At 50.8% G+C, this 21624-nt stretch overlaps 1 protein-coding gene across 1 annotated transcript in view; it reads right to left on the bottom strand.

Annotated features, from left to right (window-relative positions):
- MSN (moesin) overlaps positions 1–21624 on the bottom strand; it is a 105618-nt gene that overhangs the window by 59422 nt on the left and 24572 nt on the right. The window lies entirely within an intron of this gene.

Below are 21624 nucleotides of genomic sequence, written 5' to 3'. Positions count from 1 at the left end.
AACTCAGGTCGCGAGCAGAGCTTAGGACTGCAGTACTGCAGCTTTAACACTCTGCGCCACGAGGATCTTAGAGGGAGAGGGGGAGAATTCAGCTCAATTCTTCATACCATTGTCAACAGTCGCTTTGTGTGTGTGTGTGTGCGCGCGCGCAAAATTCATTGTGGAAAGTGTGCAGAGCTTGAGAGGGTTAAAGCCCCTAGCACTGGAGGTCCAATCAAAATCCAAGAACGTTTAACAACAATGTTCAGTTACAGCCCCACCCCAATTGTCACATGGGGTTCTTAGATAAACGTCCCAACTGAAGATCGGTCACAGAATGGCAAAAAGCATTATGCACATAATGCAATCCGCACAAGAGGCACCCCTGTGCCATTACGGCTCACTGCTACGGGATGAAGCAAAGGTGCTGCTCTCTGTTTATCGAGTGGCAGAAAGCGCCATCAGTGTGCAACCGACTTCTGGTGAGCCTGGGGGGCTTTCAAGACAAGAGCCCTGCAGAGCAGCCCTGGACTTCCGTGGGGGTCTCCCATCCAAGGACCGGCCCTGCTGAAGCTCCCAAGATGGCTAGCCTGAGGGAGCCATTCAGGTCAGGGGAAGGAACATGCGGAGGTGGCTTGCCATTGCCTGCCTCTGTGGTGGTCTCTCACCCAACTACTAACCAGCTGGCCCTGCTCAGCTTCCGAGATCTGACACTGTATTCCTGTCTTATCTGAGGAGACAAAACCAGAAGCCAACCAAACAAAAACAAACTTCAGAATCTCCCTGGTCAAAGTCTCAGCCCAATTTTTATTGTAGTGAACCCCCCATAATTGGGGCACCCATCAAGTCAGCTGAGCTGCTGCGATTGTAGAAAGCTCTCAGCTGCTGTGGAAAGGAAGCTAGTAACACATATATGCATATAGAAGCATCTGGTTTGCTGTAATTGGTTCACCAATCTGACATCACCAGCTGCCTTGGACTTGGCAAAACCTGTCTAAGGAATTCAGGCTCTCTTCATGGGCAAGGAGCACAGAAGTCGTGGTGAGGAGAAGGAAAGAGCCTTGAAGCCCCAGGTCAGGTTTCCCCAGAATTCACCAAGCCCCGCCCCCTCTCTGAAACTGCCCCTCCTCCCTTACATGGGTGAGCAGAATTCTCCACCGCACCACTTTTTCTTCTGAACACCCAGCCTAACTGGCAGTTTTGGAAAACTCAGAAGTTCACACATGTATGCAGTGCCATTCTGGTTGCTCTTAATAAAGGTATTGCATAGCTTTTATGGATGGGCACATCAGGAGGCTACCTGACAGGACTGCTGAAAATATTACAAAAAAATCACTGAAGTGTATTCGTGTCCAGTTCTGCTTACAGATCACATGTAAAACATTTTTTTTAAATGAAGGTTTTACTCATAGCCAGCAGTCGACAGATTACTTCACCTGGCAGATAGATCCAAGTGGGCAGCCGTGTTGGTCTGAAGCAGTGGAACAAAGCAGGAGTCAAGTTGCATCTTTAAGACCAACCAATTTTTATTCAGAACGTAAGCTTTCGTGTGCTCTCTAAGCACACTTCATCAGACGAGGGGATCAGGTATTGTGAGCTGAAATACAAGCAGCTTGTTGATTAAGAGGGCAAACTAATTGACCATCAACGAACTGCTTGTATTTCTGCTCACAATACCTGATCCCCTCGTCTGATGAAGTGTGCTTAGAGAGCACTCGAAAGCTTACATTCTAAATAAAACTTGGTTGGTCTTAAAGGTGCAACTTGACTCCTGCTTTGTTCTGCTTCACCTGGTGTTTGTCCCACTCCTCCAGTTCTCACCTGGAGCAGCCCCACCCACTCTTCACTACAAGGTGTTATGTACTCAGACACTTTTCAGCTCCCTGCTCCTTGGTTCCTGCACCTTTGCCCTTCTGCAAGTTTTGACATGGGGCTTATAGGTTTAATTTAAGGAATTTGAACAGACATTTTTCAAGCAAACCTAATTAGAATTTTCTCTGAACAATGATGCACTTCAGGATACACATCTAAAAGTTCACTTTATTAAAGAAATATGGGCTGCAGGGAGCACGGTTATGCAAGACAATTAAACAGACCTGCATGCACCCTGGGCTCAAAATCTTTGGAACACTTCAAATGGCTCTGCGGGAAGGCTCACAGATGGAGAGAACACCATCCAACCCAGGGGCTTCTCTCTCTGTCTCTCTCTCTCTGACACACACACACACACAACTATGCTGCCACCTCCGATCAAATTAAAAAATGTGCACATCTGTTGACCAGAAAGAATGGGAGGGGTGTTCGCATCATCAGTAACGTCCCCCTCTTAAGCTGTGGTCAAGTAGAGAGGGGGGGAAGGAAACCCCTTCCAGCCACAGTGACGCCACAGGGAGAGAGAAGGGGAGGGGGGGGGGGAAGGAAGCCAGTCCCTTTGTCTCCCTGACATCAGGAACAGAAAGCAGATCCAGCCTGCCTTGGCCCCGAGCTCTTCCAGGAGCCTCCTTGCAGTCACTGCTCTGGTGTTTGCAATGGGGTCGCCTAAGTGAGGGAGACAGCAGCCAGAAGGCCCCCGCCCTTGCAGAGTTCCCTGCCCCTCCTCCCGTAATATCTAACTGGAGAGTGTGTGCTAGCTGGTGCCTGGTGCAGGGCTCTTCAAAAGCTGCATTCCCTGTATACTTTCCAGACCCACCTCCCACCTGCCCCACCCTTCCCTTCACAAGCAAATTCCACACCAAGAGGCACCAAAGACAGGTTCCAAAACCATCTACGTATAAAAGACTTAATCCTGGCTACGCTAGAGGGATTTGCTTCTTTGATCCCCTTGCTTGGGCCTTGCCGGAAGACCAAGTCTGTTGGAGGGTGGGAGCCCAAAACCCTCCACCCCTTTCCAGGGAAATCTTCAGACAGACATGCCAGGCCATGGCTGGGCGCAGCCCTCCTTCGTGGCCCTTCTGCGGGGCTTTCAGATGTGGCACAGTGAGGCAGCAGCGGCTGCAGGAGACAGACTGAGGGCAAATCAACACGGCAGCCAATTGCCCCAGATGTGCAAAAAACAAGAGAGTGGGTCACACATATGGGGTCAGGAGGAGCCCAGCTCCCTTTGCTGCTGAAAGACTTGGGGAGGAGATACCCGCAGTTTGAAAGAGGTGTCCTGCCTCCTGGCAGACAAGGCTGGAGAGAGAGAGAGCTTTCCCCCTCCTCACATGCCATCCCTGGGCCCACCGGCTGCATCGGGTGGGTGGGGTGGTGAGAAAAGGCCTCGGTTTTCCCTGCTGGTCCTCTGCAAGGGGGGGGGGGGGTTGTAGAGGCACTCTAAGGTGCAGAGCTTGCTGTTTCGCTGCAGCAATCAATGAAGGTTTTATTGGCTGCACAGCCATGCTCTGGGAACCAAACACTTTGGGCTACTCACTAGAAGCAGAAGTACATGCAAACATGACTTATAAATACCTCACATGTCCAGCGTTCCTGATGCACTGATAGGAACAGAAAACTGGACAAACCAAAGTGCTTCCTTCCCCCAACCCCATCCCTCTCCTGCCTCTTCCTCCGCCGCTCTGCAGTGGATGGAGAGACTTGCATGCAAGCAAGAGGGAATTATAATCAGGCTCTCCCCATAATTCAGACAGAAGCAGGAATGCTCACACACCTGGAGGAACCTCCTTCTGCTTTAGCACTTCTATCCTGACCTCTTCCAAGCGACACTCACTCAGCACAGCAGGGACAGCCAGGCCTCTCTCCCCACTAGGGAGTCCCACCGTGGAGCTCCCCACTGGCCCTGGGCTGTGACCTTGTGCCAGAGCACCTGCTGGGCATGCAGAAAGTCCCAGGTTCTATGTCGGCCATGAACACTTCAAAGCATAAGGGACATGTGTGCTACCATATGAGGTCAAGATCCCGGGCTCACACGGGCAGCCTGCACGGAATTACTGCCTTAGTCCAGCAAGGTCAGTCTTCTCTACTCTGACCAGCTCAGGCTGAGGCCTTTCCTATCAGCCACTTCCTGCTCCTTTGTAGATGCCGAGGGAGAGCTGAACCCGGGACCTTCTGCAGTCAAGGCAGAGGCTCTCCCGCTGAGCCATGCCCCCTCCCCTCAAACTAGTTGCATGGATAGACCAGACGGCTGAAAGAAGTAGTTGTGTGCACATGTGTGGTGTAAGGTAAGGGGGTCGTCAGTGGGAAAGGGCATGCCGAAGAGGAGTCCAGGCCCTCCTGGGCTGGCTACTGAGGGGCTGTTGGAAGACATTCAGCAGGTGGGAGAGGCTCTGCACTCCTCATTTGTGCCCCCCTTCCAGTGTTGGGGGGGCAGGTCTCATCAACAGGTCCCCATTAGTCCTCAGCCACAAGCTGACTTCCGGGAGGGGTCAGAGCCCACCCACCCGGGGGCCTTGGCTCGCCTCTCATAACCAGGCTGTGGCCTTCTTTATAGGAGAGTTGTGAGGATTATTGAGATCCACCATCAACCAACTGAGTGTTAGAGCAGGACTCCTGCTTCCACAGGGAGGGGCCTTCTGTTGAGGGTTTGGAAACAGCCCACCAAACCACAGTGCTGCTGCAAGTGCTGCTCCCCTCCCTCCCTCCCTCGGGATTAAGCCGTGAGGAAGTCGGAATTTGACAGCTTGTCAGGTTAAGGGCTTTGGTCCCTTGGCTGCGCTTCCAGTCAGCATCAAGAGGCCCAGAAACCTCCACCCCACAAGGACAAAGGCATCCTCCAGATCATTCTCTTCCCTGCTCTGGGCAGGTGGAGCTCAAAGGTACCTGCCAGAGTACCCAGGACCCCCCAGCCCCCAGCTTGGCCACCCCCCTCGTCACTTACAGCCATCTGGCCCCCTTTCTTCCAACAGCCTTCTCCGGCTCCCCTCGTGCTCAGACTCCTGGTGGGATTGTGTGGCTCCTGTTTCAAGGCCCCGGGTCATATGAAAGCGCTTGCCATTGCTGATGGGATTAGGTTTAATTAAACCAGCCTTTTCATCACCCTCAGCTGACCAGCTGACCGAATGCCAGCCAGGAGGCACTCTGGGGGGCCCAGCCAACCCCCTCCCCCTCAGCTGGGAAGGGGAGTCCCACTGCCTGCCCTGGCTGGGGCTTTCTCCCACTCCACATGGAGGCAATTCCTGCCCCACTTTCCAAGCCGCAAAGGCCCTCTGTATCCCCGGTGGCCTCCCTCCTACCTAACCCTTGCCAAAGTGCCCGCCTCTTCAGCCCACGGGAGCCAGCTCCTCATGGTGGGCACTTACTGTCTAATGGATGGTTTTCTCCCACATAACAACAACCACTACCAATACTTAAGGCATTCAGTCCAGGAGACTTAAGAAGTGATGCAAGCCTCCCCCCTATGGCAAGAAAAAGCCCACCCCTTGAACTCCCCACAGCTCCCTGAGTGAGAAGAGGTTGGAGGGCCTCCAGTAGAGCCAAGCACAAGGGGGTGGATGGGAAACAGAGTTGCCAGCTTCCAGGCGCCCCCCCCCCCCCCCGAATTCCAGCTCATCTCGAGTGTGCAGACTACAGAGGCCAAAAGGGCGGGCTCTGTGGCACTGCACTCCACTGCAGTCGCAGCCCTCCCCAGGCTCCACCCCCAAATCTCCAGGACTGGCCCAACCTGGAGCCAAGAACGCCCCCCCCCCATCAGTGGCCAGGGGGCTGGGCAACCCGACTGCAGCACAAACAGGAATTTTTTTATTGTCCAAAAAGCAGAGAAACCCTCCTTCAGCCCCCCCCCTCCCCCACACTAGATGGGCCTGTCAGTTCAGGCAACTTCACTGGGTTAAAAATAAAGGGAAGGCAGACCTTGGAGTCTCCTCTGCCCCGTCTGCTGCCCTGGGAGAGGCTCACCGGCCCTCCTTCTCCAAGAGACCTCTTCTTGCCCACACCCTCCCAAGGCATCCCGCTGGAGACAGGAGGAACCCACCGGACCGGAATCAAAGGCAGCACAGCTAGAAAGCGAGAGGAAGAGTCCGGACTGCTCTTTGGAGCCACCCAGAAAGGCTCTTCCTGCTCCACAGTGCTGGCCTGGGACGATACACAGGAGGGCATTTCAATCTCCTTCTAAACTGGGCATCCACCAGGCTGACAGATTTGACCTGCAGCAGCCAAACTGGCCAACAGATTCATAAGGTCCAGAGAGGGGGAGGGATCAAAAGCACAGTGTTTGGGTCTAGCATCCTCCCCCCTCCCCGCCACACACTCTTGCCGGCCTCAGCCCTGTGTGGAGAAGGCAGCGGCAGCAGCCAGGGCAGGCCCCACGACAGGAAGCAGAGCACATCCGCTGCACAGGAGGCCCCCCCCCCAGAGAAGCAAGCAACTGCTGCGGGCGGGGGGGGGGGCTGCACTAGCAAAAGCAAAGTCATGCAGCTCAAACATCCTAGGGAGCCGGATGCTGTTACACTTCCACTTCCGTCAAGAGATCATGAAGTCTGCCCTCACCTGCATGGGCCAGGCAAGCCTGATCTCATCAGATCTCAGAAGCCAAGTAGGGTTGACTCTGGCAAGCACTTGGATGGGAGACTGCCTGGGAACACCAGGATTGGGAGGCAGGGGCAGGCTTCTTTCAGCCACCTCCCTGAATATCCTCTAGGCCTCTAAGAGGGGTCAGTCAGCAGAGGTCACCACAACTTCCAGGGCAGTGAACACACACTTACATGCACATTACAATACAAACACACAGAGAGAGACTACTGCAGGGGTCCCCCGCAGCTTTTTGAGCCTGTGGTCATCTCTGGAATTTTGAGAGGGGTCCAAAATGGCTGCCACAGAAGGTGGAGCCAAATGAATACCTCCTTTCTTATGCCTCTTGGGAAGAAGGAAGGAAATGAAACTACCCAGTGACTAACGAAAGCTTACTCGCTCTTCTCCTCCTTTCATTTGAGAAGGCAGACAAGGGCAGGAGGCCCTGCTCACTTTGGGGCAACAGGCCTGGTCAACCATTTCATCCTGACCTCCCCCTTTCACTCCTTTTCACTGCACTGCCTCCCACTGCAGCAAAGAGGGACACAAAGCAGCAGGAAGTGCCCTTCATCACCAGAGCCCCATAACTGTGCCCTCGGAGAGAGAGGAACAGGACAAGATTTCCCAGGGGAAACAAAGGGACTCAGGGGTTGCAGGGTCTCCTTATAATCTCATCACAGGCACACAAGCCTGCAACCTGCAAAGAGGCGTGGGCTTCAGCATCAGGCCAGTCCCAGCTTTCAAGCTAAGGAAGTGTGACGCTTCTGTGGTATGGGCAGGCAGCCTGCCTCTTTCAGAGAGCCCATGTCCAGAGCACCGATCCAGCGATGGAGGGAAAACCTGGCACCCTTCAGCTGCACTGCTGGCACACTTGCCAAAGAAGCTGGTGGCCACAGCTACAGTTCCACTGAGCACCTGTGGCCAAATGTCTGAGCATGCTGGACAGTTTCGTTTCACTCAGGAAAGGGAGCAGCCTTTTCTGGCAATCAGACGCAACCCTGCCGACGCAGAGGCACAGCGGATCATCCCCATGGGATACAGCCTCCGAGATGAATAGATTCACAAGAACACAGGAGCTGATAACAGACAGGCGGTTTAAGCCGCCCCAGGTATGGCATGCAGGTGGATCAAAAGTGTGTACACACGCGCACATCTGCCTGCCATCCCTATCTCACATGCAGCCCATCCTGGGCCAGATTGAAGCCACTCCAGAAAGCTACCGTGAGTGCTGTGGAAACTCTTGCAGGGTGCAGTCCCTGTTCTGGGGGTGGGCCGCTTGCCATCCGGAGGCCCCTGGCTGCTCCTTTTCCAGCCGGCACACTTGATGCCGCCCTGGGCCGGCTGTCTGCTCTCAGCCAGGAAGTGGCTGAATCAGACTCATCGACGTCAGTAACACCTAAGACGGGCGGGGCCCTGCTTCAGGCGGCCCCCACCTTCGGAGATTAGGTCTTGGCTCCAAAGCTCTGGAACTCCCCCACGCCCTGTAACAAAATTTGTCTCTCCTCTTATGTTGCCATCTTCCTCCAGCATATACAATAAAGACAGCTTCTGGTGTACTAATATTAACCAAGACAAAAAAAATTCCACCAAAATAAACAACACTTCTAAATGATAACAATGTCTCTTTTAACATGCAAAAGTCAATGACAATATATGCAAATACAATGTATGCAAACCAGTCCTGTGAAACCAGCCTGTGGTCTCTTTAAAAAGCAGCAATATTCCTTCTCACAGCTTTCTGAATGTATTCAGACTTGTCCTGCATATAGTCACAATCACTCCACACCAGCAGAAAAGAGCTGTTAAATCCACAGGTCAATAAAACAATTTCAAAAGAGAAGAACAGTACTCGCCAAATCTAGAACTTGCTGGCAGTTTTGGCAGCCTTCATCCACTCTCTCTTATGAATAGAAATTTCTTCACAATGTTACAGTCATTTACATGGATTTACATGCATTCTCTTCACAAGCATTGCCCCCAGCAACGGGTTTAAAATGTGGTTTTATAGAATCAGAGTTGAAAGGGGCCATACAGACCATCTAGCCCAACCACACACACACACACACCCTGCTCAATGCAGGATCAGCCTAGACTCAGCCTAGAGCATTCTTGACAAGTCTTCGTTCAGCTGCTGCTTAAAGATTGCCTGGGGGGGTGGGGGAAGCTCACCACCTCCTTCAGTAGCCAAGAACAGTGTTGAACAACTCTTCCTGTCAAAACGTTTTTCCTAATATCCAGTTGATACCTTCCCACCCTTAATTTAAACCCATTATTACAACTCCTCTCCTCTCCTCTGCTGCTGACAGAAACAGCTCCCTGCCCTCCTCTGACACCCTTCAAAGACTTAGAGAGAGCAATCATGTCCCCCCAACCTCTTCTTCTCCAGACTGAACATTCAGTCCCTCAGCCTTTCCTCCAGGCCGCTGATCATCCTCTGCCCTCACTCCATTCTGCCTGCATCCTTCTTGAAGGGAGAACTCCACCTGTGGCCTGACCAATGCAGGGTACAGCGGAACTAGGACATCTTGCTTCCTTGTATTCTTTTATTATGTATGTTTTATATTATGCATGTTTTGAAATGTCACCTGTCTTGGTGGCCCTTGTAAGGGCAGAAAGGCAGCATACAAATTTTGTGAGTGAAATCAATATAAATTAATATGGACAGCCATAACTTTATTCTCTCTGGAAAGAGCCTTTTTAGCCTGCTGCACAGTTCATTTGGAAGACAGGCGGAGCCAACCCTGAAGGATGCCAATTGTTTAGTCTCTTAAATGCACACCTTGAGTCCCACTGCCCACCCAGGGAAATTCTGCAGGTGTATAAAGGACAAATCTGCATTGTATGTATGTAAGGATGCTCCCCCTTCCTTCTTTCCTTAGGTTCAACTTCACGGGGACAGAGACTTCGGTTTCCCTCACCGAGGCCTGTGACATAAGAGATCGAGAGCTGTAATTTCTGCCAGACATTCATGAGCAGTAACCAGCCTTCCTGCTATCAACGGTGAATTCCCCATCAAGCTCCGACCTGACTAGCTGGCGCCTTGGGCACTCTGAGAGCAAGAGAGAAGAGTTTTGCACCCCACTAAAAAGCACAGAGGGCGTGGACTTTGTCCATGGGGTTGCAAAGAGCCGGACTTGACTGTATGACTGAACAACAACAAAAAGCACAGAACCCACATTTCAGGGAAACCTCCTGCCCCGAGCCTTGGTTAGGTTTGCTTGGTGCAGTGGTCCCTTCCCCAGCTAAACCCCTAAAGTCAGAGCTGGCAGGGACAAGACTTGATCGCCTCCAACCACCATGACCTCTGGACCACTATCCCACTTTGCAGCAGGAGGGTAAAGTGTCTGCTAGGCTTATTTTGCTCAGCATGCAGTTATTTTCTAACATGTGCCTGGCTTCTTTGTTCGCAGCATCTCCATCTGTGCTTAGAAACACACTTTATTGTTTGGCTAAATTGCCCTGTCAGGTCTCCTCCCCCAGACCCAAAGTGGCTCAGAACAATACGGAAGATCCTTTCAGAGAAAAGGAATTCTTTCCAAGGAGAAGCTCCAATGGGGGCTGATCAGAGAGAGCAATTCAGAGCTGAAAGGGCCACTCTAGACTGGTGGCAGCTGCTCCTGCGCAAGAAACAGGAGAGTTGCGCAGTGTGTAAAGCAGTGCGCATAAATAAAACCATAATCATGTTAAAGGCCATTGGCAGAGATGCTGCAGGTTCCAGAGCGAAGAGAAGGCCTTCAACCATCAGCTTCCCTGAAAAGCCATCTCTGAATACTTTTGACCTGATCTGGCTCTTTTCAGAGCTCAGAAGCTAAGCAGGCCCAGCCCTGCTTATTCCTTGGAGGGGAGACCCCTGAGGAAGTTCACAGTGGCAGGAAAGGCAGGCAACGGCCAGCCACCTCTGAACGTCTCTTGCCTTGAAAACCCCAGAGGATTGTCAGAAGCTGGCGATGACTTGACAACACTTTGCATCATCAAATTTCTTTCACCTTTGCTGGGGAAAGAGGCTACAGGTACCCATGAAGTTCTCTCAGCACAGGTAACTGCAACCTAGAAGGAAGCAGATGGTGGGCCACTGGTCTCTCCCCAGATGCCACACTCTGAGCAGGTCAAGGAAAAAGGCCCCCTAAAAAACCGGCACACCACATTATAGCTCCATCACAACAGGCCTCCCTTTGAGGGGCCACCCACCTTGCTGGGATCGATGGCCATCATGCAAGTTGTACCGGTGAGTCCACAGCACAGGGAAGAAACCTCCTACAGTCACCCGTGCCACAGTCTGGGCACAGCTCCTTATCTCTTGGTGACACCAATAAATACCAAGCAGGAAAAAGACTGTCTCTAGAATGGTGCACCTTCAGTCTTTAGGAGACAAGAGGCTGGCTTTGGAAACCCTCAAGAGTTTGCCATTCCTGGCTCCCTCAAGGCAATGCATTTCCCAGGCTGACCCTGGGGGAGGCTCCTGCAGAGCCCAAGTCACACTTTGCAAGAGGCACTGCAGCTGCTTCACGTGAGCTTAAGGAGCCCTTCGAACACCTGCTGCCCTCAGGGCATCGCAGGACTTTTGCAAACGATGAGGGTCTGGAACCAACAAGCCCCAAACCCTGCAAGCCTCCTGCCAACACCCTTCCTGGCACCTGCCAAGTCTTCTTACAAAGTGAGCGGTGCCAGGAGAGGCTCTTGCCCAATACAGCTTCCAAACTGGAGATATGAGTGGATGTGCAGACTGAGCACCGGCAGCTGTCCCAGCACAGGGAGCTTTACTGCAGGAGCCGTTTTGTGGTGGCCCCACCAGACCGTCAAAATCCCAAAGGTGCCTGCAGACTCCAAAAGGTGGGGGCCCCTGCTCTAGAGTAAGAAGGAGGAGAGAGAGAGAGAGAGAGAGAGACTGATTTCCCACTCACCTTACGCCACTCTCACGTTTGTCTTCTCAGCGTGGCTTCCTTCTGATTTCACACTATCTGCCCCACAGTTGCAAGAAGCATCATTGTTTTCGAGCAGCAAACAGAAACTGGTTTTTAATGGTTTCTGTTTGCTGTGCAAAAATGCCGCCGCTTGCTGCAGCCCTGCGGCAGATGGTGTGAAATCGGGAGGAAGCTGCGCTGAGAAGACGACCGTGAGAGCGGCAAAAGGGGAGTGGGAAATGGGTCAGAGAGTCTGCTCTTCCTCAGAAGTATGACCTCTTCACTAATTTGACTACAAAGGTGAAGCTTTTCCAGGCAAGGAAGAATGACATCAGCGCCATCAATCATTCCTATCTGGGGGATCAGCTGTATTAATCTGCATTACAGCACTTTGAGTCAGCTTAGAGGAGAGATAAATCTTGGTTGCATTTCCCCTCGGCCCAATGGGAACACTGAGTGCATCCTGGAGCATCATCAGGGAATTCTTTTGGGACAACTGATATACAGAAAACCGTCTGGTGTCGTCGACTAAGAATATACTAACAGCTAAAATGAAAAGCCAAAGACTGAGACCTTTGGGGAGCGCTTTTTAAAAAAACACCTCCTTGGCCATATTTCTCTCTCTTGGAAAGAGTTACATGTGGCAAGACAGCGTCTGCAGCTGTCTTTTGTTTCAATGCTGGGTGTATTTGTGCAGATGCAATGGCAGGAAAGAGGAAGACCTACAGAAACTATGGCTGCCCCAGAAATGTTGTCCAAAACAGCAGATTTGATTAAGGCCTTCAAACAGAATGCCTGACGGGGGAAGAAGAACATCATCAGCAGGAGGGAAAGCAAATTCTGAAGGATGGCACACTCAGCACTGCAGAGGCTAAACCAGGAGTCCCCAAACTAATTGAGCCTGAGGGCGCCTTTGGAATTCTGAAACTGTGCAGTGGGCTCAGCCACAAAAATGGATGCTGGAGGAGGCAGGGCCAGCCATGAAGCGGCTGCTGTAGCTTCCCTTCGGTCACACAGTGACGATCCTCCTGCAGTGGTGGCAGCTGCTGCCAAAGCAACTTTTTAAAAGCTCTGCGTAGCCAATCAAATTACCAGAGGCAAATCAGAAGTCTTGCTGGCCCCACCCACTCTCTAGAAACACTTGGCAGGTTCCAGGAGAAGGAGCCAGTGGGCCCCATGGGCTCAACACACATCCAGTGTATGAGGCTTCTGATTCCTGGGGAAGAGGCCTTCTGGATTCAGGCAGAACCACAGGCAGACAGCTTCCTTGCCACTGTGGCTGGTTAAGGCTGCCTCTCCCTCGCCTCTCCTCTTTGTCCAGTGACAGAAACCTGCTTTCTGGACACGGAGACGTGTCTGAGAGCTCCCAGAAGGAGCAGACCCCAATGCATCTTTGCCTCCACCCCAATGCTGCCCCCTGCACATCTTCCCATGCGTGTGTAGGCTCCAGTCCACAAAGCACTGCAGAAGATGCCCAAGCAGAGAATTAGGAAACTCTAGCTGGAGGGTGGCCATCACCTGGGCCTTCCCCTTCCATCTCAGATGGGAATCCTGCCTTTCAGTGACCACAGCTCAACAGGATGCCTGCACTTATTTCCACTGAAGTGCTTTTCAAGCCATCTGGTCAAGACTGCTCCCTGCCTGTCAGAGAACCTCCCTTTCTGGGCAGCCTGAGCCTTGGGTGGGGCACAGCAGGGATTTGCACAGCTCAGAAGCCACACTGCTCGGAAATAACCCCTGGTTACTCACCACATGGCCCTTGCCTGCCCAGACTATGAGGGCGAGCTCCAAATATAACTCTAACCAGGAATGGTTGTATCAGAGGAGCTGAGTGGGCATTCATGGCCAGCCCTGTCACTTCAAGTTTTCTTTCTATTGAAAAAAAAATAGGAAGAAAGGAAGGAAGGAGACTCAACGCACAGCACCAGTTCTGCAAGCAGGAATGGCCCCTGGCAGGGGCTCCACCTTCTGGAAAGAGGAAGTGTTCCACTGGAGGCCTTCTTCATCGGAAGCTTCCCGTACACACAAACGGGGATTTAAGTGAATTCAAGTTGGGAAACACGCCCAAGAGGAAAGCAGCATGACCGGGCAGAAGGCGAAAGCCTGCCCTGGAAAAGTAGAGATGAATTTCAAATTTCCTCCCTGCAGCGTCCTTATTTTAGATCATGGGTGTCAAACTCATTTGTTATGAGGGCCAAATCTGACATAAATGAGATCTTGTCAGGTCGGCCCATGTGTGTACCTATTTAAGATTACATAGAAGATATAAACTTTATAAAGGACACAAACAATTAAAGAATTAAAAAAAACCTTAAAAATAAAACATGCTTAAAACATTAGCATTCACTGGTCTTAAAGGTGCTTTCTTTGCATTTCTCCCATGGGATCCAGGGAACTGGGCAAAGGAAGCTCTGGTTCTTTCCTTCCTTCCCCAGAGGACCAGGAGAGGGAGGAGCCTCAGCCAATAGAAGGAAGAGAGGCTTGGCTCAGTAGCTCTGCTGTGTGATTGAGAGAGCCTGACAAAGCAAGCTTTGCCTCCCCCTTCTTCCTACCCAAGGGAGGGGCCTCAGCCAATGGAGAAAATAGACTGCTCTGTAGTTCCTGTGCAATTGAAGAATTGCAGATTTATATCCTGCCCTTCTCTCTGAATCAGAGACTCAGAGCGGCTTACAATCTCCTATATCTTCTTCCCCCACAACATACACCGTGTGAGGTGGGTGGGGCTGAGAGGGCTCTCACAGCAGCTGCCCTTTCAAGGACAACCTCTGCCAGAGCTATGGCTAACCCAAGGCCATTCCAGCAGGTGCAAGTGGAGGAGTGGGGAATCAAACCTGGTTCTCCCAAATAAGAGTCTGCACACTTAACCACGACACCAAACTGGCTCTCTGAGCAAGCTCTGCCATGCAAGCGAAGGTACAGAAGGAAGCAAGAGAGAGGGAGAAGAAAGCAGATGACAGCAAATTGCTCATGGGCCTGACAGAAGCCCTCTGGGGGCCTGATTCAGCCCCTAGGCCGCAGATTTGACATCCCTGCTTTAGATGGCACCCCCACCATGCAAGGACAATTAGAGCTGGCTGGGTATGAGAACTGAAGGTACTGTGTGTAGTGGCACATAAAAGCAGCTCTCTTATTTAGGATTATCTGCGCAATCCACAAGACCTCTGTGCAAATTTCCACACAGCAGCTCATCTGACACATTTCCCCTGGACGCTCAACTAAATAGAGTGAAGTCATTCCATGGTACCCCAGTTCAACTTATGCCTCCAGGGGAATCCACCAAAAGCACCATGAAGGGCAGGGGCCTTTTTCTGCACAGGGTTTTGTGCGGGGTGGGTGGGAGCTGGCCGGCCATGTTCTTGTCTCAGTTTCTTTTCACCCTCATTTTTCATTTGCGTTATTTTCAAGTTTTCCTTGTTGTTTCACTGTGCTCTTTCAAGCCACCTTTGATCAGATTGAGAGAGCTTGGGGGAAAAACACCAACGAAACCACTGCAGGACAAGCAAAAAATGAGGACTTCAGGGAGTGTGTGTGTGTGTGTGGACCTGCATGTGAAAAGAGCCGCTTGTCAGCATGTGCCACGGGTGGTGCCCGCTTCCAGCCAGTCTGTGGGAGCCAAAGACAAAGGCTTTTCTGTAGCCGCCTCTTCACCCTCCAGAGCAGACCCCCAGTGAAAACAGGCGAGTCCAAATCCTTTACGTAAGTTCTGAGGGGGTGAGTGTGTGAAAGTGCTTTGCAGACCAGAGAGAGAGGGAAGAACAGAATGCTGGGGAGGCTTTCTGGTGGCTGTTCAGCTGGTTGCCCCTCCCCTTTTTACTAGACCACATTTTATTTGGTATTCTGGGTCTTTACCAGTGTTCCCTCAAAGCTGAGTTAGTGCAAGCTAAAAAGGTAAAGGTGCAAGCACCAGTCATTTCTGGGGTGACGCTGCTTTCACAACATTTTCACGGCAGACTTTTTTACGGTGTGGTTTGCCATTGCCTTCCCTAACCATCTCCACTTTCCCTCCAGCAAGCTGGGTACTCATTTTACCAACCTCAGAAGGATGGAAGGCTAAGTCAACCTGCAGCCAGCTACTTGAACCAGCTTTCACCGGGATCGAACTCACGTCTTGAGCAGAAGGCTCTGACTGCAGTACTGCAGCTTTACCACTCTGCACCATGGGAGCTAGCTCAGTTTTTTAGCCTCTGGCTCACACATTTTTGTCTTAGCTCAGGAAGGATGGCTCTAGACCAGGGATGTCAAACATACAGCCCACGGGTCGGATCAGGACCGCAGAGGGCTTCAATCAGGCCCTCCTGCAACTGGTTGTTGTCTGCTTAATTTTCCCTTGCCTGCTTTTTTTCAGTGGCCATTTTGTGTTTCTCCCCGGAATAGGCCAGAGCAGCAAAGCGGCCTTTCCCTCTCCCCCCCTCCCTTTTCCCAAAGGGAGGAGGAGGGAGGAGCAGCCTCAGCCAATGAGGGAGCTTGGCTCTATAGCTCTGCTGGGTGATTAGGTTTGCCAGGCTAAATTAAATTGCAGAGCTACTAAGACAAGCCTCTCTTCCTTCTAATGAATGGCTGAGGCTCCTCCCCCTCCTTGTGCCCCAGGGAAGGAAAGAAAGAGCCAAAGCTTCCTTTGCACAGTCCCCACCATCAGGAGAGCTACGAAGAGTGCTTTTAAGACTAGCAATGTTTTAGTGAAGGTATGAATTTTTTGCCTTTCTACAGAGGGGGCGAGAGAGAGATTTGTTGGGCTTGTTATGGGTGTAACTGAGTTCCCCTTCTCTTTTTCACTTTACTCATGCCCTGCAGTCTTTCTCAATAGGAAAGCATGTGAACTATTTAGAAGAGAAATATCAGCATTAGGCTGAGAGTGTGTTCCACCCCAGGTTTACCCAGCAAATTTTCCTTATTTTTTTCTTTCACATTTTCCTTTGATTGGGGGTCTTGAATTTAGACTTCCTGGATAGTAGGCTGACACTGACCACTGTACATGGCTCTCTCTGTTCTTGTAGGTTTTTTTTTGGGGGGGGGGGGGGTTTAGTTGTAGTCATTTTTCTGGGGAAAATGATAGTTTTGTAGACAAGCACATAGCCCTCAGTCTATGCCATGGTGCCTTCACATGCTCTTGACTTGTACATGAAGCAACTTCTGTACAAAAGCTCACAATGCCCAGCTGCTTCATGTTCCTCTGGGTCTTAGGCTCAAAGCATTGACCATGAGATGTCTGTAATGAATGTCAATGAATCATGACAGATGTGCACACCTGAACAGCACATATTCAAGACTGGTACAGCACAGACACTGCCTGCAGTTTTTGATGCAATAATTCATAGCAAGAAGTGACATTTATCAGAGACTGTAAAACAAAATATTGCAAGCCTGCTAATATTTTAAGCATGTTTTATTTTAAGTAAAAATCTTTAATTGTGTGTCTGTGCCCTTTATACAGTTTATCTGTCCGCTACCCGGCATTACATTTTATGATCCACATGACCCGACCTGGCCCGACAAGGTCTCACTTATGTCAAATCCGGCCCTTATAACAAATGAGTTCGACATCCCTGCCCTAGAGCAAACTAATTTATGCAACAGCCAAATTGCTCACTCACAACTTTAATGCTCCCAAAAGTAGAATTTTTGCTTGCAAGACTCCACAGCTTATAGGGAATATTGGATTTAGCTGTGGTAAATCTCCCGGAATACTGCTGTAAACTTCTCTGCAAGCTGGAAAGGCAAGATACATATTTTGTAAATAAACTGTTTCAGAAGGGGCCCCTTCATTCAGCACCATTTTGACGGTTACAATGAAACTGTTTCAAAGCATTTTCCAGCACTGCAAGCCTCAGGTCTGAAGCCCTCTGGGAAGCTGCACAGACATAGCAACGCAGAGGAATTGCACTGCACTGGTGTGGAGATGCAACTGGAAAAGCTTCCTTCCTTCTTTGATTTTTGAAACACCCTCCCCCATACTTGGGGCTCAGGGTGGTGTAAAACATCTAAGAGATACAGTCACATTTAAAATGTTAAAAACAGCAAAAACACATTCCATGCCCGTTCCAGATGGCACCTTGAATAAGCCAGATTTGTCCTAACCCCCAAAGTGGGGAGAAGGAAAGGTGGGGCCAGGCTAAATAAGAGCCACTGCTGTCCTCAACCACAAGCCTGGTGTAACCTCAGCCTTGCAAGCCCTGTGGAATTGGACTAAGTCCCACAGAGCACAGTTCTTGCTAGGCAGAGAGTTTCACCCAGACTGCTTAGGACCTTAAAGGTTAGTTCCAGAATCTTGAACCTGACCCGGTGCAACTGGCACAGCACCGGCTGGATATGTGCTGTTAAAGGAGTTCTGATGAGGGCCTGGCTGCTGCAGGCTGGACCAGTTGTAACTTCTGGGTCAGCCACAAGGGTAGTCCTGCGCAGAGTGAGTTACAGTAGTCTAGACTAGAAGTGATCATTGCATGATTACTGCGGCTAGATCAGGGCAAGGCAAGAAGGGAGGCAGCTGCCTCACCTGGCATAACGGAAAGAATGCTGGTCTGACAATGTTTGTGATCTGGGCCTCCGTAGATTTGGAGGCATCCAGAAAACTCACCCACTCTTAACAGGAGGCGCCAGAGTTACTGCCACACTGTCCAGAGCTGCAAATCAGCACCCCAATCGGGGGGGGGGGGGGGGGCAGCCACAGGATTCCATCTCAGCCAGCTTTGCTTCAGCCAACCAACCACGGCCTCCAACCCTTCAGCCAAATTATCTGGGGTGGTGTCCAGTCAGCCGTCCATCAGCAGATGGACATAGCACAGCCCCCCTTTGTTGCACGTATAGTTGGTTGGGCAATAATCTGCCGTTTTCACAATCTTTCCACCTCATGGTCCCTTCCCCATTTTGCTTTTGTTCACAACAGGATTGTGACATCTGGCATGTGCTCTGGCATACTACTGCAACTTACCCTCTGGAAAACAGAACTCTGGTTGCCAACTCCTGAACTACTGGATGCTATTGTGAATCAGCCATCAGAGAAGATTCCTGGTGTTATGAATTAACAGCATTCATGCACCCTCTTAGGTCAGTAAACACCAAGGGGGGGGGGGTGGATGGGAAAATCCTGGAGGTCAACAGATTTCACAATGTCCATCCTCATGGAGGAAGGAGAGCCAGTTTGGTGTAGTGGTTAAGTGTGCGGACTCTTATCTGGGAGAACCAGGTTTGATTTCCCACTCCTCCACTTGCACCTGCTGGAATGGCCTTGGGTCAGCCACAGCTCTGGCAGAGGTTGTCCTTGAAAGGGCAGCTGCTGTGAGAGCCCTCTCCAGCCCCACCCACCTCACAGGGTGTCTGTTGTGGGGGAGGAAGGGAAAGGAGATTGTGAGCCACTCTGAGACTCTTCGGAGTGGAGGGCGGGATATAAATCCAATATCTTCATCTACCTCACAGGGTGTCTGTTGTGGGGGAGGGAGATAAAGGAGATTGTGAGCCGCTCTGAGACTCTTCGGAGTGGAGGGCGGGATATAAATCCAATATCTTCATCTACCTCACAGGGTGTCTGTTGTGGGGGAGGAAGGGAAAGGAGATTGTGAGCCGCTCTGAGACTCTTCGGAGTGGAGGGCGGGATATAAATCCAATATCATCATCTTCTTCTTCTGCAGCTGAGAATGACCCCAATGGAGGCCCTGCCCCACACCCCATTCTGCTCACATCTCTCTGGAACTCCTCTCTAGCACGAAGGGGGATGGACGGACGGATGGGCCTCCCTTGCTAGTATCAGTCACTGCCAGTAACCCCACAAGTTTGACCAGTGTCCTTGGAAAGCTGCTGGCCACGTTTTATGGCACTGAATCATGTGTGCAGTGAGGACTATTTTTAGTTTGTCCTGTGCCTGCCACAAGTCGGCATCAGCCAAAAGCCAAATGACGGAATTTCTATCAACCTTCACCTGCCCATTTTCCAAGCTGATGTCATTGAATCAAAACAAGGAGAAAATAGTCTGCAAGGTTTAAAAAAACTTAAGCTATGCACTTGAAATAGTTATTTCACCATTACCACTCCAGCTCATGATCAAGGATTTCTGTGAAAGTGTCCAGCCCAGATTAATGAGTCTGGGAAAGATCCAGATAAAGGGAAAAGTTGTGGAAGATCTGGGGGAGGGGTGTGTGCCATGATCCTAGGCCTAGTGAGGCCTGCAGACTCCAGGAAAGCCTGCGTTAGAGTAGCTACAGGGCCTACATTTCCCAGGATCCTTTCTGTCCCTCTGATCGGATGGGCAGCAGTTTTGGAGCAAAAACATGCCCAGTGGAGACCAGAGGAGTGAAACCTGGAAGGAAGAAAATAAACAGGTCTGCCTAGGGGGGGGGGGGGGTTGTTCTCTCTGGAAAGGCTGCAGTCAGGAGGGTTCCCTCTGCAAAGGCTGGGCTGGAGAAAGCTGCAGTCATGAGAGCGCCCTCATCCAAAGAGTGGTGAGTCAGCTAGAATTATAGGAAGGGAATGTACAGTTAGTTACGTCAGGGCTTTTTATTTTGCTTTGTACCACCTTCACTATTTCCATGTTCAGTACTGTACTAAAAGTTACAATCCACTTGTTTCTTCTTGAGCACTCACAATAAACTTATTGCTGTTATGCTGCCTTAGAGTTGCCAAGTCCCCTGTGGGCTTTGGCGGGGGATTTATTTTGCACGCGCAATGCATATTGTACCATAGTTTTCCCTCCCAAATCGCTAGAGCATCCGTGAAAACCATAGAGTTCTCTCAGAAACGCCTAGAGTGGCCTGCAAGCGACATCACCGGCGCAATTATATCACTTCCGGGTGACATCATGGCGTCAGTGATGTCAGGGGAGGTTCCCCATGTGGGCTGGGAACCTCCAGAGCAGGAGAACCCCCACCTGGCCTGGGGGCTTCGCAGCCCTATGCTGTCTGGGCTTGCCTGCCTCTTCAGTCACAGATAAAAGGTGTTTTGTTAAGAAGGAAAACAAGGAGGGGGGGTGCTCTGGGCCCTCCCAGAGTGGTGACAGCCAGGACAATTCAAGTTGTGCTTGAATGGAGCAGTGCAGCTACCAGAAAAATCCAGTTTCTCACAAAATACTTCCACAGTGTTCATTAGAAACACAAACTGGCAACTGGTAGGATCTGGAGCCATTGTTATTTGCTAGCCTGAAAGAGAACTGGGGCCAGATTCCAGTTGCTGTTACTCTCTCCTCCAGCACACACACACACCACCCAACCAGCACGGGTCTTCTAGTCTGCCATCTTCCAGTTTCCCACCTGAGCTGGCACAGGCCTTCCCCCTTGGAGCCAGGGCACGTTCTAGACAGAAGCCAGAATAAGGGTAGGGAGAACCAGGGTTTTTGTAGCAGAACTCCTTTGCATATTAAGCCACACACCCCTGATGTAGCCAACACCCCAAGAGATTACAGTAGGCCCTGTACTAAGAGCCCTGTAAGCTCTTGGAGGACTGGCTACAGCAGGGAGGTGTGGCCTAATATGCAAAGGAGCTCCTGCTATGAAAAAAGCCCTGGGGATGACAGTCCCTCAGCCACATTTGGCACATCTGAATAGAGCAAGCAGCCACCACGAACCTTTCCTCAAAGGCCTGCCTGGGGGTAAATCTAAGGCAGGAACTGCCATATGCAGCCTGCACAGCCATTTCATCTCTAAGCTGGCTTTTAGCCAAGGCTTGGTTTGGCCAGTTCTGCTTAGGAAACTGTTTCAATGATCAAGGCACCATTTCTCAAACTGATGTTTGAGAGCACTAAAATATCACTTATGAAATATTTCCTTTTAGGATCCCTGAATACTGCATCTTAAGAAACAGTATTGCCTCAATAAAACTATCAAGGTTGTTATGTGCATTAGATAATAATTCTGCTGCTGCTGGCATATAACATTTCCAAGCATTTTTTTCTAATATGGCTACTTTTGTTTGATTAAAACAGTATGAATCTGAGATACTCCAGTGTGGTGCCATGGGTGACGTGGCGCCTTCCAGAACTTCCACTGCCAACCTTTTCAGGAAGTGGGCGTGGCCGCTGTAAAGCAGGGTCTACCATTGGCTGCCCTCATGCAAGCGAACAGGCTTTCGACGGACACCATAACAACAATAGTTGCTGGAAAGGACTGATAAGCACCTTTCCTCACCCCTCTGAGACATCTCTTCCTTTCTTTTTGTTGCCTTTATCTTTTTGGAAAAACAAGCTTTTCACATTATCACAGAGTTAGAAGGTACCTCCAGGGTCATCTAGTTCAACCCCCAAACTTTTCCCTGTAAAAAAATTGTTAAAAGGTAAAGGCAAAGGTAGTCCCCTGTGCAAGCACCAGTCATTTCCAACTTTGGG

This window comes from Heteronotia binoei, chromosome 11 (assembly GCF_032191835.1).
Source record: "Heteronotia binoei isolate CCM8104 ecotype False Entrance Well chromosome 11, APGP_CSIRO_Hbin_v1, whole genome shotgun sequence".
NCBI classification, from domain to species: Eukaryota; Metazoa; Chordata; class Lepidosauria; order Squamata; family Gekkonidae; genus Heteronotia; species Heteronotia binoei.
Note: the sequence above shows the minus strand (reverse complement) of the source record. Positions and strands in the feature narration are given on the sequence as shown.